Here is a 16,202-nt window from a genome sequence, read left to right on the forward strand (position 1 = left end):
CTGTAAGATTCTGGTACCTCCGGTACCCTTAATCACCACTTTCTCTGTAATGCGTCCCACCTTTAAGAACGATGATGTCACTGCTGAGCGCCGCAGAGCGGCTATTTCAACCGCCGGCGGTCTCACTCACATTGTTCATTCAACCTGCCTTGTTATCCACATGCTTTCAAGACTGTCTCTCGATCGGAACCTCCAGCTATTCCCTTTACCTGGAGCAGACTGGAACCTCGCTACTGATCCCTGTATCTCGCTACCGGATCATTCCTTATCTACTGGACCTCTCTAAACTACTAACATTACAAGTGATAAGTACCCCGCAGGGGAACCCTCCATAACCTTATTGCACTATCTACCTATGCACATTAAGGACTGTTACTACCTATCCATACTATCCTATCATCTGCACTGTTACATAGATTGCTAGCTCTTCAGCCTACTACCATCTATCATCTGCACTGCTGCATAGATTGCTAGCTCTCCTGTCTACCACTATCTATCCTTGCACTGGGTTAGTCTATCCTGTATTTGTCATCTGCTGTCCTCACCACCTGTTAGCATACTCGATACTAACCTATCTGCATTCCTAAATACCATCTTGAACTCTCCTATACAAAACCTATCAAGTGATTACCATCCTTGTCACTGTTCACACCTGTCCCTTCAGCACATCACCTTCATACTATCATATACATCCTATCACTCCAGGAACATCTCATTGAGTGTGTATATATCTGTATGTTGAAGCTGACAGGCCCACGGTGATGAGTCCTGGAGAGTTGGATCTGGTATTCAACGCATCTCTACATGACTACTGAGTGGAGATTTTGCAGCTGCAAATCCAGCCTATAATAAAAACGCCGGAGCGTTACATTAAGGCATGCAAAACAGTGATCTAAAAATAGTGAATAAATATGCGTAACCTTTGAATTAATATAATAAGTCAGAGTGTTTCAAAACCATCTAGTAAACAATAAACACTCATAAAAGGTGACAATAGTGCCGAGAACGATATCTTCCGTGATCAATTAAATGATACAACTCCCAGTGAGATTGTGATCAAATGAACAGTCCACTTCAAATGTGACAAAAGTGTGCCAAAACGGATCCTCCATAGTGAATTACGCCTTCACCTCAACACCCTATGTGGATGGGTCCTCACCTCAGCTCCAGTGGCCCAGCAATTAAGCTTGGTCTCACAGCGCAGTGCACCCTGATTCATATCTCCCTGAAGAAGACACGTGTCCCTGTGTCGTCATGCATTGGGGAGGGGACGGACGGCAGCTGCTGATGCTCGGAAGAGAAATAGCACACAGAGAGGCTTAATACTCCTACCCCGCTGCCATCACACATCACATACTGTTGTTAAAGGCTTTTCTTTTTTGTTTTTTTTTTGTTTGTTTTTTTGGGTGGCCCGTACGGGAAAGGCTTTTTATGCACTCTAGCACCTGCAGAGTGTAAGTACAAATTTTATTTAAATCAATTTAAGTTTTTAAAAAAGTTATAAGCACTATTGGAGTCTCTTCTTTTTTTATGGCACATCGATTTATCGCTATAGGGGGAGTTTATCCAGATTAGGACCCTCATCTGAGGGGTTTGATCAACTGTCTTTGGCCCCGAGAAGGGTGATCCTAAAAGGGTGCACTGCACTGCACTGTGCTGAGACTGAGCTTAATTGCTGGGTCACTGGAGCTGAGGTGAGGACCCATCCATATAGGGTGTTGAGGTGAAGGTGTGATTCACTACGGAGGATCCGTTTTGGTACACTTTTGTCACATTTGAAGTGAACTGTTCCTTTGATCACAATCTCAATGGGAGGTGTATCATTTAATTGATCACGGAAGATATCGTTCTCAACACTATTGTCACCTAGATGGTTTTGAAACACTCTAACTTATTATATTAATTCAAAGATTACGCATATTTATTCACTATTTTTTGATCACTGTTTTGCATGTTTTGAACACCTTAAGAATGTTGGTAAAAGTCATATATTTATGTTTATACATAGCTACATAGTTAGATAGTTTGTGAGGTTGAAAAAAGACATAAATCCATCCAGTTCAATCTATAAACCTACATATATATTCATTTATTTATTTTTGAACTAGGAGCACTTTAATTGCGCGGCACTATTGATATATTTATTCTACCCTACACCTATGAGAGGGTGCTGTGCTCGCCACAGTTTTTAAATGGTGTTTAATCTCGTTTGCTCGCAGGAACACCTTGATTTTAGCCAATTTTACTCCCCTTGATTTTTTTGAGCTGCAAGATCTGTACGGTTCTATTGAGGACCAAAACAATTTGTATGCTAATCAATTCATTGCCTCAAATCCAAATTTGACCCTTGTCAGACAATTTAGCTGGAAACCTATAACGGTTCCTGAATTTAAAACCTTTCTGGACCTATCCCTCAACATGGGCATTACTAAAAAGTAAAGAGTTGCGATCATATTGGTCCACTGACCCAATTTATTATATGCCCCTGTTCTCTGCTGCCATCACCAGGGCTTGATGAAAAGCAAATATTGTGGTTCATGCACTTCCGTGACAATGAACTCTGTCGATCTCGGGTGACCATAATATGACCGGCTCCACAAAATTCAGCCTCTTGTAAAGCACTTCAACCAAAAATGTGCAGCCTTGTTTATCCCCAACAAGATGTCTGCATTGACAAGTCCCTAATTAAGTTTTCTGGCCACCTTGCTTTCAAACAGTTTCTCCCCAGTAAGCATGCCAGATATGGGGTCAAGATGTATAAGCTCTGTGAAGAGCAACAGGCTATACATGTAGTTTTCTGGTTTATGAGGGAAAAGATAACAGCATGGAGCCCCCCCCCCCCCCAACTGCCAAGACCAGACTACATAGAGAACAGGGGCAAGATTGTTTGGGACTTGGTTTCACGCTTATTCAAAAGGGGTACCATTCATACGTGGACAACTTCTATACAAGCGTGTCACTTTTTAGACACCTAATCTTTCAATTAGGAATTGGCGTAGGTGGCACCGTGCAATTTAATCGCCAGGGCTTCCCCCAACATCTTGAAAAATGCCCCACTTAGTCAGGGGGAGAGAGCCTGCTTGATGCAATGAATTGTTTGCAGTGAAGTGGAAGGACAAACGTAACATTTTCATTCTGTCTTCCATTCACGCAGATATGGCAGTCCAAATTACAACGGCGACTGGTGTTGTTGAGAAGCCCCTATGTGCCAATGACAACAAACCTAAAATGGGAGGGGTGGACATCAACAACCAGATGATGGGGCCGTACTTAATTGCCCATAAGGCCAGACACTGGTACAAGAAAGTGTCTGTATACTTATTCCAATTGGCTCTTTTTAAAGTACTATAAAATGCACTATAAAAAGCGCCAGAAAGAAGTGTATCCTTCCTAAATTTCCAGGAAGAGATCATCACTGCCCTTCTGTATCCAGAATATGTTGTGACCCAATTTCCCAATCAAGATGCAGTAAGCCAGCTGCAAGAGAGGCATTTTACGGTATCCCTACCCAAAGAACACAACAAAAAAGATGCAGTGTCTGTAACAAGCGCAGATATAGGCGTGACATCCAATATTTTTGTCCCTCCTGTCTTGGCGAACCTGGTCTCTGCATCGGTTTCCATTGCCAACACACACTAGTGGGGTATTAGTATAGGGTACAGCATGGCACAGTCTAGGGCTAGATGGCTATCGCTAGAGACCCTAACCTGGAACGTTTATGGTTACAATAAAAGTGTAAAAAAAAAGCAAAAATAAAATAAAATATAAAAATGTAAAAAGTCAAAAATAGTTGTCATTTTATTGTTCCTACTGTTTTACTGTGTTTTATGCTATACTGTGATGTTTTATTGTTACTGTGTTTTATTGTTAACCATTATACGCTTTGCAGGTATGTCATTGTACTGTTTTACTGTACTGTTACTGTGTTTTATTGTTAACCATTGTTTGCTTTGCAGGTACACCATTCAGCTGCAGCACTGATTTGCTTATTTTGATAGCAACAGGGTTTACTCTCACAGCGCTGTAGGAGGTGATTTCACCACCACAGTTAAGAAAACAGCATAAATGGCAAATCATAGGGGCATGGGTGGAAAAAGGGGTGGATTTCCCCTATGCCTCACCATTTCTTTTTACTCTTTTTTTTGGCACAGATTGCAATTAAAAAAAGTTGTTTTATTGAGTTAATGTTTTATTGATAATGTGTTTCATCATTAACCATTGTTTGCTTTGCAGGTAAGTTATTCAGCTGCAGCACTGATTTGTTTATTTTGAAAGCAACGGGGTTTGCTCTCACAATACATAAATCTGTGACTCCAGCACTGTAGGAGGTGATTTAACCACCGCAGTTAAAAAAAAAAAAAGCATACATGCCAAAGCATAGGGGATGCTTCAGCATATATTTTTATTCATTTTTCTTGGCAGAGATTTCTTAATCCACATCGATAGATGTGGGTGGATGCAGGCCGGTATTCTAATGGTGGGCATACCGCCAATCGATCGATGTGAATGGAGGAATCTGTTGGTTCTCTTTTATCGTTCAGACCACAGGCTGCATGAAAAACAAGAACATTACAATATATGCTCAACAAGGACCAGCATCGAACTGGTATGTTGCTGCCATTTGAGTGGTTATACCAGAATGATGCCTGCAGGGTTATACATCATCTAGGTATAGTTTTTTTCAGCTGGCAGTCGACTTTCATGTAATAGCAATCCTAATGGCTAAATAGACTGCTTTTGCATGCAGTGGGAGGGGATGTCCCCCCTTCCCCCACCTTCCATGGGTTTCTCGAGGCTCTCCTGTCCCATCGGGGAACCTGAGAATACAGCCGGTGGTTCCACCAGCTGTCCATAGAGCTGATCAGAAACCAGAATGGCTCCAGTCATCTCTATGGCCTAAGAAACCGGAAGCTAAGGGCATTTTATGACTTCCGTTTCCCTGGATATAAACAGCACCATTGGGAAATTGGGAAAACATCTTATTACACCGATCTTGATGTGGTCAGATGCTTTAAGGGCAGAGGAGAGATCTACAGTCTAATAGACACCACATTTTTCAAAAAAGATTACCTGTCACTACCTCTTGTCCTCCGTGCTCGCGCGCAAAGGCGAACGCAAGCATCGGTCTCATGTCAAATGTAAACAGCAGTTGTACCATGCATGTGCATGCAAGTTCACCGCAAATGTCAGATCAAGGGCAGTAATTCTAGCAGTAGATATCCTCTGTAAATCTAAAGTGGTAACCTGTAAAGCCTTTTAACCGGTTGCCGACTGCGCACAGTATATTTACTGCGGCAGTCAGCCCCGGCCAGGCAGAGTGACGTAGATGTACGTCACTCGCCTGTCACTGGGATTTGAGCCAATAGCGGGTGAGCGCACGCCCGCTGAGGCGCACGCCCACCTCGGCTCGTTCAGGGAGGAGTGCGGGCGTGTGACATTGGGTCCGCCGGTCACACTACGATCGTCGGTACAGCGGGAGAAAGGCAGAGCGGCTTATGTAAACAAGCCGCCTGTCATTCTCCCCTGTGTAAAAATTTAGATCAGACGGTTCTACTATGTAGAACCGTTGATCTCTGTTTTTACACTAGTAGCCATGTCCCACTACAGTTAGAATCACGCCCCTACTTAACCCCTCCCTGTCCAATACAGTTAACCCCTTCCCTGCCAGTGTCATTTTTACAGTAACAGTGCATATGTATAGCACTGATTACTGCAGTAATGTCACTGGTACCCCCAAAAGTGTCAAAAATGTCAGTCAAGGGTCCGATCTGTCCGCCGCAATGTCGCAGTACCGCAAAAAAAATTGCAGATCGCCGCCATTACTCGTTAAAAAAAAAACACCAAAAATGACAAAAATCGTTCCCTTTGTTAGTAAACGCGATAACTTTTGCGGAAACCAATCAAAATACGCTTTTTGCGATTTTTTTACCAAACATATGTAGCATAAAACAATTTGGCCGAAAATGTTAAAAAATTTAGATTTTTACATTTTTTTGGGGGGGAATTTCATATAAAAAAAAGTGAAAAATATTGTTATTTTTGCAAAAATTATGCTCTTTTTTTGTTTATAGCGCATGATCAAAAAATCGCACAGGTGATCAAATACCACCAAAAGAAAGCTATGTTTGTGGGGAAAAAAAGGACGTGAAATTCGTTTAGGTACAGCGTCGCACGACCGCGCAATTGTCCGTTAAAGTCACACAGTAAAAAATCGCAAAAAAAAAACCCTGGTCAGGAAGGGGGTAAAATCTTCCGGGGCTTAAGTGGTTAAAGGCTTTTAAATATGTATGTAGTTTGTCACCGCTGCATATAAAATGACATATTGTTTAACATATATTGGTTAACAATATATAATTTTATTTAGACTATTTACTCATTTGTGCCTCAAGTGCCTCATTCAATGTCCCAAACCCCTCTTCTTGAATAGGAGAGTGGAGGGTGTCAGTGATTGGGGCAGTGGATGGTGTCAGTAGTTTTTATATTTATTTTTTTTTTATTTTTTTTTTACCATTTCATTTTTCATTCATTACATTTTACAATATTTCTTTTAATTTCACATCAACCCCCAACAGTAGTGTCTTTTGTCCACCTCCACCATAACAGTGTTCTTTGCCCCCCTCCACACAGAAGTGTTCCCTGCCCCTTTGCCCTACCTCCATAGAAGTGTCCTCTGCCCATTTTACATCCCCCCCAATCCTTAAAGCAATGCCTTCTGCCCCTTTCACATCCTACCCTCCTTCCCCATAATAGTACCCTCTGCCCCCCCCCTCCCCCCAACAATGTCTTCTGCCCCTTTACATCACCACTAGTGATGAGCCGAACACCCCCTGTTCAGTTCACACCAGAACATCTTGAACAGGGGAAATGTTCTGAGGAACATGCAAACTCCATTAAACTCTATGGGACACAAAAATGAAAAATCAGAAGTCCTAATTTTAAATGCTTAAGTGCAAATTATTGGCCCAAAAAAAAGAGTATGGGGACCTGAGTACCGCCCTAGGGGACATGAATCAATGCAAACATTTTTTTTTTTAAAGAATCGTTTTTACAGGAGCAGTGATTTTAATAATGCTTAAAGTGAAACAATTAAAATGATAAATTCCTTTAAATATCGTGTCTGGGGGGGCCCCCTAATGTGCCTGTAAAGTAGCGCATTTGTGCAATGTTTGTAGCCTGCTTCAGAAATACTGACATTTCTAAAGGAAAAAATGTCATTTAAACTTGCTCGCGGCTGTAATGTATTGTTGGCTCCCGGCAATACAGGTAAAAAAATGAAAAAAAAAAACAAAAAACGGCAACATTTTTTAAAAAAACAGTATGGGGTTCCCCCTAAAATCCATACCAGACCCTTATCCGAGCATACAGCCTGGCTGGTCAGGATGGGGGTGGGGCGAGGCAACATGGGGGGGTCACAAGCTGCCCCACAATGCACTGCTCAGGTACAGTGAATAAATTATGGATGTCAGTAATTTATTCACTGCACCTGAGCAGTGCATTGTGGGTGGCTTGGGATGTAAGATGCCTATAAAAGAGCTGTCACAATCAAAACAGCTCAGAGCATGGGAAGCGTCCATAGAAGCAGGAGCTTCTTTTTTTTTTTCTATTTTTCAGGTGGCGAATGATCATCGGGGGACACTATTTTTTTATTTTTTAATAAAGGACTTTTCCAAAACTGGCTTTTGTCTTCATTTTTTGTACACTTTTTTGGTGAATGGATAGGGGTACGATGTACCCGATATCCATTCATATATGGGGAGCGTGATCTGGGGGCCCCCTTGTTAAAGGGGGCTTCCAGATTCCCATAAGCCTCCCCCGCAGACCCCCACAACCACAGCCCATCATTGTCGGGAAGAGACCCCTGTCACCATCAACATGGGGGCAAGGTGCTTTGGAGTGGGGGGGAAGAGCCCCCCTGCCCCAAAGCACCCACCCCCCCCAAGTTATCTGTCAGTTGACTTGGCCAGCTCCCACCCTCCGTTCTCAGTTGTTCTGCCTCCCTATTTTTGCTGTGCTGTGAGGAAGGATGAGCGCGGCAGAGGAGGCTCAAGGAAAGACTGGCGCCGAGGAGCAGGGGTCGACAAAGCAGAGGAGTGTTCACGATCTACCCACACTAGGAGGAGTGCTGCAGTAAACAAGGAGAAGGAACTCTGCATGCGAAGAAAAAATTAAGGGAAGGGAGAAAACTACACTACAGGTCTGCGCTGTTTTTTTCCTTCCCTTGCTTTTGTCTATTGGACAAATGGTCCTTGTTGCTGCATTGGCTTCTAACAAACATGAATTGATGTGTTTTTAAACATTCATGCACTATTCTGGCATGGGTACATTGCTGTTAGTCATAAATGTCTACACTTCATCTTCTCATTTGAAATTTATTAAATAGGTTTTAATTCAGTCAAATCCAATCTTACAAAGTCCCATTCATAATATTCTATTAGACCAGCCACAAAAATGTAATTGAAGAATGAAAAAATAAATTACCTAACATATTTTGTTGTAATTTGGTATTTTTTTAGAAAATAAGAAAAAAATAGGAGTTCAAATAGCAAGCTGAACATTTTAAAGAAACAAGCCTACATCCAGTGATAAAAATGTAGAATTTTTTTTTTTGCTTCTTATTTGTATTATCTGACAAAAAAAAAACATCAATTGCAAAATACACATAAAACAAAATCTATATCTAACAAGCAGGTGGGGTACACATGTCTTAGTCAATCCAGTGCAGGAGACAGACAGACTCCATAATGTCAAAACAATATAGTTACCTGCATTCAAAAGTTTCTTGCTCAATCCATGTAATTCTTTTATTAGCATCAGTCATTGCACAATGCACTTTGTGATGATTTATATACAGTATTATTGTTATAATGTTAAAAAAATACAACGCTTTATATTTTTCACGTTGCTGTTTGGACTAAAAAATATATATTGTAGTATACCTTAACATAGAGTCGGAGCAGATATAGCCATCTAAAAATCTAAAAAAGCCTTCCCTAATGGCTCAATGTATATTGCTGAAAGGTAAGATTTTGCCAAAAAATGTGGGTGTTTGGGAACAGCAGTTTTTCTTTAATCTATGGCATGCAAATCTTATTTTTACATGAAAAATAATAACATGCTCACTAACACTCAGCACATATAGACTTAATGAGATAGTAGTTGCACTACTTTTAAAAATCTTTAGGTAATTGTAGCACTACACTCGTAGGAGCTGCTGGATAGAATGGTAACTAAGCAAGCATAAAATGGGTTACTAATGGTAATTACACAATTTAGCATACAAAGTGATTAACAGTAGGGACTAGGGATGGGCTGTGTGTTCTAGTCGAACGTACAGTAAGTTCGACTCGAACATCAGCTGTTCATGTATTCGATGAACATATAAACAAATGGGCCCCCCCCCCCCTAAATCTATACCAGGCCCTTTGGGATTTTAAGGGGAACTCCAAGCCAAAATGTAACAAAAAAAATGGTGTAGGGTCCCTGAAATCCATACCAGACCCTTATATGAGCATGCCGCCTGGCAAACCAGGAAAGGGAGGAGACAAACGAGCACCCCCCCCCCCTCCTGAATCATACCAGGCCGTTTGTCCTTAACATGCTTAACATGGGGAGTGTACTTTGGGGTGCCCCGCAAAGCACCTTGTCCCCATGTTAATGAAGACAAGGGCCACCAGGATCAGCCTGTGTTTTGGATATAGGAATGCTCGATTGTTGTCAGCCAGATGGTAAGAGGCAGTGTGGCTAGTGACATTTGGTGGTGGTGGCACTTTCTGGCCCAATCAGCTGGACCTCACGGATGGACTGTTTTGGACTGATTTATCTTTGACTTTAGTACTGCACCTCCCTTTTTAATATTTATGTTTGTTTATCCTACATATGTGCAGCAGCTAATCTTTTAACAGATTATTTACCTTGTTATGTCCCTTTGTCCGGACTGATCCAAGTGCAGCTTTTCTTTGTGTATTTTAATAACTTACATATAAGCCTTTAAAATGAGGACTTTTTATTTTTCCTGTTCGTGTCCCATAGACTTTAATATAGTTTGCATGTTCGCTAGAACCTTTTTCCCTGTTCGAGATGTTTTGGTGCAAACTGAACAGGGGGGTGTTTGGCCCATCCCTAGTAGGGACTAGGCAAAAGATGACATTTGGTGTCCAGATCAGCATGAACCCTAGCGAGGCCATCTCAAGTGTAGCAGTGACCAGTAGTAAAGTTTAATCTACCAAGTGCTGGAACCATACTGCCAGAACACATATATGGCATTACTACTAGTCCTATACTGAATGGGTAAAAAAAGGAGGATGGTAGCGGAAGGGACAGAAGAACAAAGGGGGCTTGCATAATAATTGTTATGAGATGGGCAGTCCTTTGAGATGTTCTTCTACTGGCTATCATTGGGACCTTTTAGTGCATTTAATAGCAGTCCCAGTTTATCTGCATGCAATATAGGTACAGTATAGGTACTGTGTACACTTGGAAATGGTGCAGGGTAGATGTGGTTCAGATGCTTTAAAGGGTCAGTATAATGTGGTATAGGTGCAGTCTAGTTGTGTAATAAGTGTGGTATAGAGTGTGATATGGATTGGGTACACTTGGTCTCCTGCTCTCAGTAGCTCAGTCCCTGCTAGCAGTATCAGCAATGTGCAAATAGCCCTCTCACTAGTCCCCAGGATGCTGCAGTGACCTCTAGCTATAGAAGGGGGAGGCCTTTTGTCTCTCCCCCAAAAGCCTCTGGTAATCAGTGGTGGGAAGTAGAGGGTGAGTGGAAACTTTAATCTCCCTGTGACAGTGGAACAGGTTTTGGAATATGGGCAGTTATTCGCTGCCTCCAGGAGATCTCACTCCCAGTCTCAGGCTTGGATCTCACTGGTAGTTTAATATCCAGACAGAGGTGCTCTCTCTCTATCTCCCTCGGTGCCAAGAGGAAGAACTTTCCCAGGCAGTTTAATGAAAAGCATCTCTCTCTGCTCCCCCTACTGCTTAATACATATTAGGATCTGTAGTGTAAGGAGTCTATTTGTCTTTTTATATTGCTGCTTTCTCAAACTACAACTCCCAGGATGCTCAGCACTCTACATAGGAGTCTATGGGCTTGCTTGGCTTTGGCTGGCAGCATAACATCAGTATCTTAGTAGGGTTAGAGAAGAATAAAAAGCAATGACTCAATTCTCAATATTGCTGTAGCCCAGCACTTGGCTACATAATCAAACCATATTATCTCATATCATTAATGCATTACATTTGAAAAGAGGAGGTGGATAAATTAGTGACTTTTAAGGTGTGTGTTATTGGCCCCGCAATATATATGCAGCCTCAGGTATAGCTCTCATTACAGGTGCCCTTCCAATTATATATACAGTGTATTTGAAGCCTTCAGAAGATTATCAGTTTCTGCCAAAAAAACCTCCAGCGATTCAGGTAAGAGTGTTGGTGGTTTGGGTTTGAAGGATTTTGTATGATATCAAAAGATTAAAGTTTCTGCTAAAAGAAGCACCTTGTAATTAAGGTAAGGAGAGGGCAGTTGATTTAGAGGATTATGTACCTACTGTTAATATGGGTGTAACACAGAAAGGGGTTTAAAACATGGACTACTCTGCTGTATTCAAAAATAGATACAGAAATTACCCTGAAACTAGGACCAATAGTTTGTTTGGTTTTTTTAGTATTGATGGCATGAATACTTTACTTCACATGTTTAAATTCAGTGAATAAAGCTCCATTCAGACTATCCTCCAATTTTTCAATACAGTAATAATTTCTGAATTTCTGAAATATGTCTGATTTCCCCTAATAATTTAAAACTGTATTTTTCAGCAAAGGTAATACTTGGAATAGACTCCCAGCAGGGGTAGTGAATCGGTCAGCAGTAAATGGATTCAAGCATGCTTGGGACAAACATGGAGCTATACTCAGACAAAAAGTGTATACAGTATATATATATATGGGATATATAAAATGGGGCAAGCTCGATGGACCACTTGGTCATTTTTTTATGTCATTCTTCCATGTTTCTATGTAAATATTTTTTATATATGCTGTATAAATATTACTATTATTTCTCTTTGTTATTTTTTATGCTTATTATTCCCTATTGAGGTATGTTTGAGTTTCTCATTGTAGAATAAAAAATGCACTCCACTATTTGGGGACTCATGAGGATAACAATGAAACGTCCTCTAGAACAGTGATTGACCTGTGGCAGAAGGTGTGAATCCCTAATGGTATTAATTAAACATACAGTTCTAAAGTAACAGATCTGTATGTGTCAGGCATGTAACAGCTAAAGCTTGTGACACACAAATATAGAAATGATTCTTCTGTTTATTTTGCCTGAAGGGAAGGTGGTATTTGCTTACTATACCAGTGAAAGAATAGTTTTAATCTTATAGTCTACATTTTTTTAATTTAATTCTAATATGTACCATTATTAATAATATGGTATGCTGTAAAATGTAAAATATATGTTGAATCATTCAGATTAAAATCAGAACACATGGTAATTTAGATGTTAAATATGAAATAATGCTAATAAATCAGAACACTGTACACATTGTCACTGCCGCATATGGACAGCTAAGCACCATACTAGTGCTGTCAGCAGCATGCCTCTTGAAAGTGGTTATGGTTTCCTTAGCAACAAAGATCGTGATTGCCAACATGAATAAAGTAAACTCCATTCTATTCCAGCCTGTCACTTCCCAATCGCAGTTTTGCTTCCAAATTCTCTATAAGGAGCACACAATGGTAAAATGCCTCATTTCTCAGATGACACATTCTGTCTTAAGGCATAAAGTCTGATTTAATCAGCTTTTGCTCTCAGTCGGCCACATCTAAAATGTATAATAAAAAGCTACATATTTAAGCAGGAAAGGGATTTCCAGAAATCTGTCTTACACAAATAGACATAAGCACATATTTAACATTCACTCTGCCAAGGTTCCAACTGATACTTGCAATCAAGATTTTTTTTTGTTTTGTTTTTTCTTTCTTCTTTACATTTATTTTTCCCCTTAGAATCATTGCACACAAGGCATAAAGATTGGTATCTCCATTATTTTATGGCCATTATAGATCCCAAGATACCATCCCATTACTCTTTAACATGAGGCTGGTACTTTAAAGTTCATCTTCGGTCACTGCCTATTGGCTGTCAAGCACATCATAAATTTGGACACCTAAATAAGGAGTTTGGCTCCTGTAAACAATAGAAGAAAGAAGACTTGTGACTGAAGCATCGCCTGGCCACAGATTTAGGTGAGTAAAAAGAGAATTTAGGCATCCTTTTTTAATGTCAGCAATTAGTGAGAAGGGGGTAGGGAGGTAGTGGGAGCCAGGGGATTAGGTTTCACTTAAAACAGCCAAGAGTCACCAGATTCTTCAGCACCACCATTATTGTCCCAAAAGATATTGGAAATGGAAGGAAGTTTATAATAAGCTTTACTGAAATCCCTCTTGGAAGTAGCACATCATAAGCAAGGAGTCAGCATTTCTGACTCATAGCTGATTTTATAGCTATAATGACAATGATATCCATATATGCAGGTTAGAAGAGATAATAGGGAAAGCTTCACACTGTTTTCTGTAAATGAATTGGCAAAGGAGGGAGATGAGGTGGATGGAATTTGTTTGAGTGTATATTTATTATTATTATTATTATTATACAGGATTTATAGAGTGCCAACAGTTTGCACAGCACTTTACACTATGAGGGTAGACAATACAGTTACAATACAATTAAATACAGGAGTAATTAGAGGGTCCTGCTTAGAGCTTACAATCTAGAAGGGAGGGTCAAGTGAAACAAAAGGCAATAACTGTGGGGGATGAGCTGATGGAGAAAATGGAAGTACAGTTGTTAGGTGTGGGTAGGATAGGCTTCTCTGAAGAGGAGGGTTTTCAGAGATCGTCAAAAAGCTAATAGAGTAGGAGATAATCAGACAGATTGGGGTAAGGAGTTCCATGGGATTGGAGAGGTTCTGGAAAAGTCCTGGAGGTGAGCATGGAAGGAAGTGACGAGGGAGCTAGAGAGCAGGAGGTTTTGAGAGGAACGAAGAGAGTGATTAGGTTGGTATTTTGAGACTAGGCTAGTGATGCAGCTGGGGGCTAAATTGTAGATGGCTTTGTAAGCTGTTGTTAGTATTTTGGATTTAATTTGTTGGGTGAGCAGAAGCCAGTGGAGGGATTGACATAGAGGAGTAGCGGACACTGAGTGATTGGTAAGGTGGATGAGTCTGGCAGCAGCATATAATACAGTATTGTGTCGGTGTGTGGGCCCATAATGCTGGATTGTGTCTCTACTACATTGCAGTGCATGCATCTACTGTATGTGTGTTCATTGTGCTCAAATATGTATGTATGTGTGTTTATAGTTTGGCGGTGTATAAAAATAATGGTGAGTGAATATATTTAGATAGAAAGGTTGCAAAAAAATTGTACAGGAGGGGGCATGGCTTAAAAATGGAGCAGCAAAGACGTCCTGAGAGAGATCTGTGAGTTCGGGACTTGCTGTTCAAAATGGCACCTACACAACCCCTCTAGGTGGCTAGTGTGTCTACAACTAGAAACTACAACTAGAAAAGAGCAGAGCATGTCAGACAGGGAGATGGTTATTCATTTGACTGACACTGCCAGATACTCCTTTATGGACACTGAAACGTCTTACAATTGGAATCACTATTTGAATCAACAGACTCCTGAGCATCAGGAGACCTTGTGACAGTCTCTAGTGGTGAGCTCTGAGAACTACTTTCTCCCCATGTGCCCTATGTACAGACCTTGCATGTTAGTGAGGATTGAGGGAGCTCTTAAACAGGAACTAGTGAAAGTATAACATAATTTTAACCACGTTCATACCAGATTTGCAGCTTTGCACTCAAATGTTTGAATACAATGTTAATTTGTATTTTATGCATTAACTACATCAATATCAGTATTTAGTAGACATGTATTCTTCAGTCAGTAGATGGAAAAGTTTGTAAGTTTTTAGCTGCATTGATGACTATATTCTATGTCTTTTTCCTGAATAAAAGTTAATGTTCCTGTCTGGAGTTAAGCAGCAAAGCCCATGTGGATTGTGCATCCTCTGTTCTGTACGGCTATATACAGAATTTCCAACAGGTTCCTGGGTGGATAGAAAATTGGCTAAAAGATAGAATTCAGAGAGTAGTGTTTAACGATTCTTACTCTGAATGGTCTAAGGTTATCAGTGGTGTACCCCAAGGTTCAGTGTTGGGATCCTTACTTTTTAATATCTTTATAAATGATATAGGGTCTGGGATTAAAAGTACTATTTCAGTCTTTGCAGATGACATCAAGCTTTGCAGTGGAATAACTTCTTTACAGGATGTCTCCAACTTACAAGCTGACCTCAATGCACTGTTTCATTGGGCAACAATGTGGCAAATGAGGTTTAATGTTGATAAATGTAAAGTTATGCACTTGGGGGCTAAGAATATGCATGCATCATACATACTAGAACTGGGGGGAATCCATAGCGGAGAAGGATAATAGCATGCAATGCCAAGCTGTGGTTTCCAAAGCAAGCAAAGTCCTTTCTTGTATTAACGGAGGCATGCCCCTATACAAATCATTAGTAAGACCTCATCTGGAATATGCAGTTCAGTTATGGGCACCATTTCCTAAAAAGGATATCGGGGGAACTGGAGAAAGTGCAGAGAAGGGCAACCAAACTGATAAGAGGCATGGAGGACCTCAGCTATGAGAAAGGATTAGAGGAACTGAATTTATTCTCTCTTGAGAAGAGGAGATTTAGGGGGGGTATGATCAACATGTATAAATACATAAGGGGTCCATATAGTTGGTGTTGAGTTGTTCATTTTAAGGTCAACACAGAGGACAAGGGGGCACTCTATACCTCTAGAGGAAAAACGATTTCCTCTGCAAATACAGAAAGGTTTCTTCACCGTAAAAGCTGTGAAAATTTGGAATAGACTCCCTCCAGAGGTCGTTCTGGCCATCTCAGTAGATTGCTTTAAAAAAATGCCTGGATTCTTTCCTGGTGTACTTAATATAAGTGGGTACTAATATTTATAGGTAAAGTTGATCCAGCGAATATCTGACTGCCTCTCGGGGGATCAGGAAGGAATTTTTTTCCCCTGCTGTAGCAAATTGGATCATGCTTTGCTGGGGTTTTTTAACTGCGGGTATTGGATTGTGTATTTGGAATTGTATGGTTGGGTTTT

The sequence above is a fragment of the Pelophylax lessonae genome (genome assembly GCF_965119305.1).
Source record: "Pelophylax lessonae genome assembly, chromosome: 2".
Lineage (NCBI taxonomy): Eukaryota > Metazoa > Chordata > Amphibia > Anura > Ranidae > Pelophylax > Pelophylax lessonae.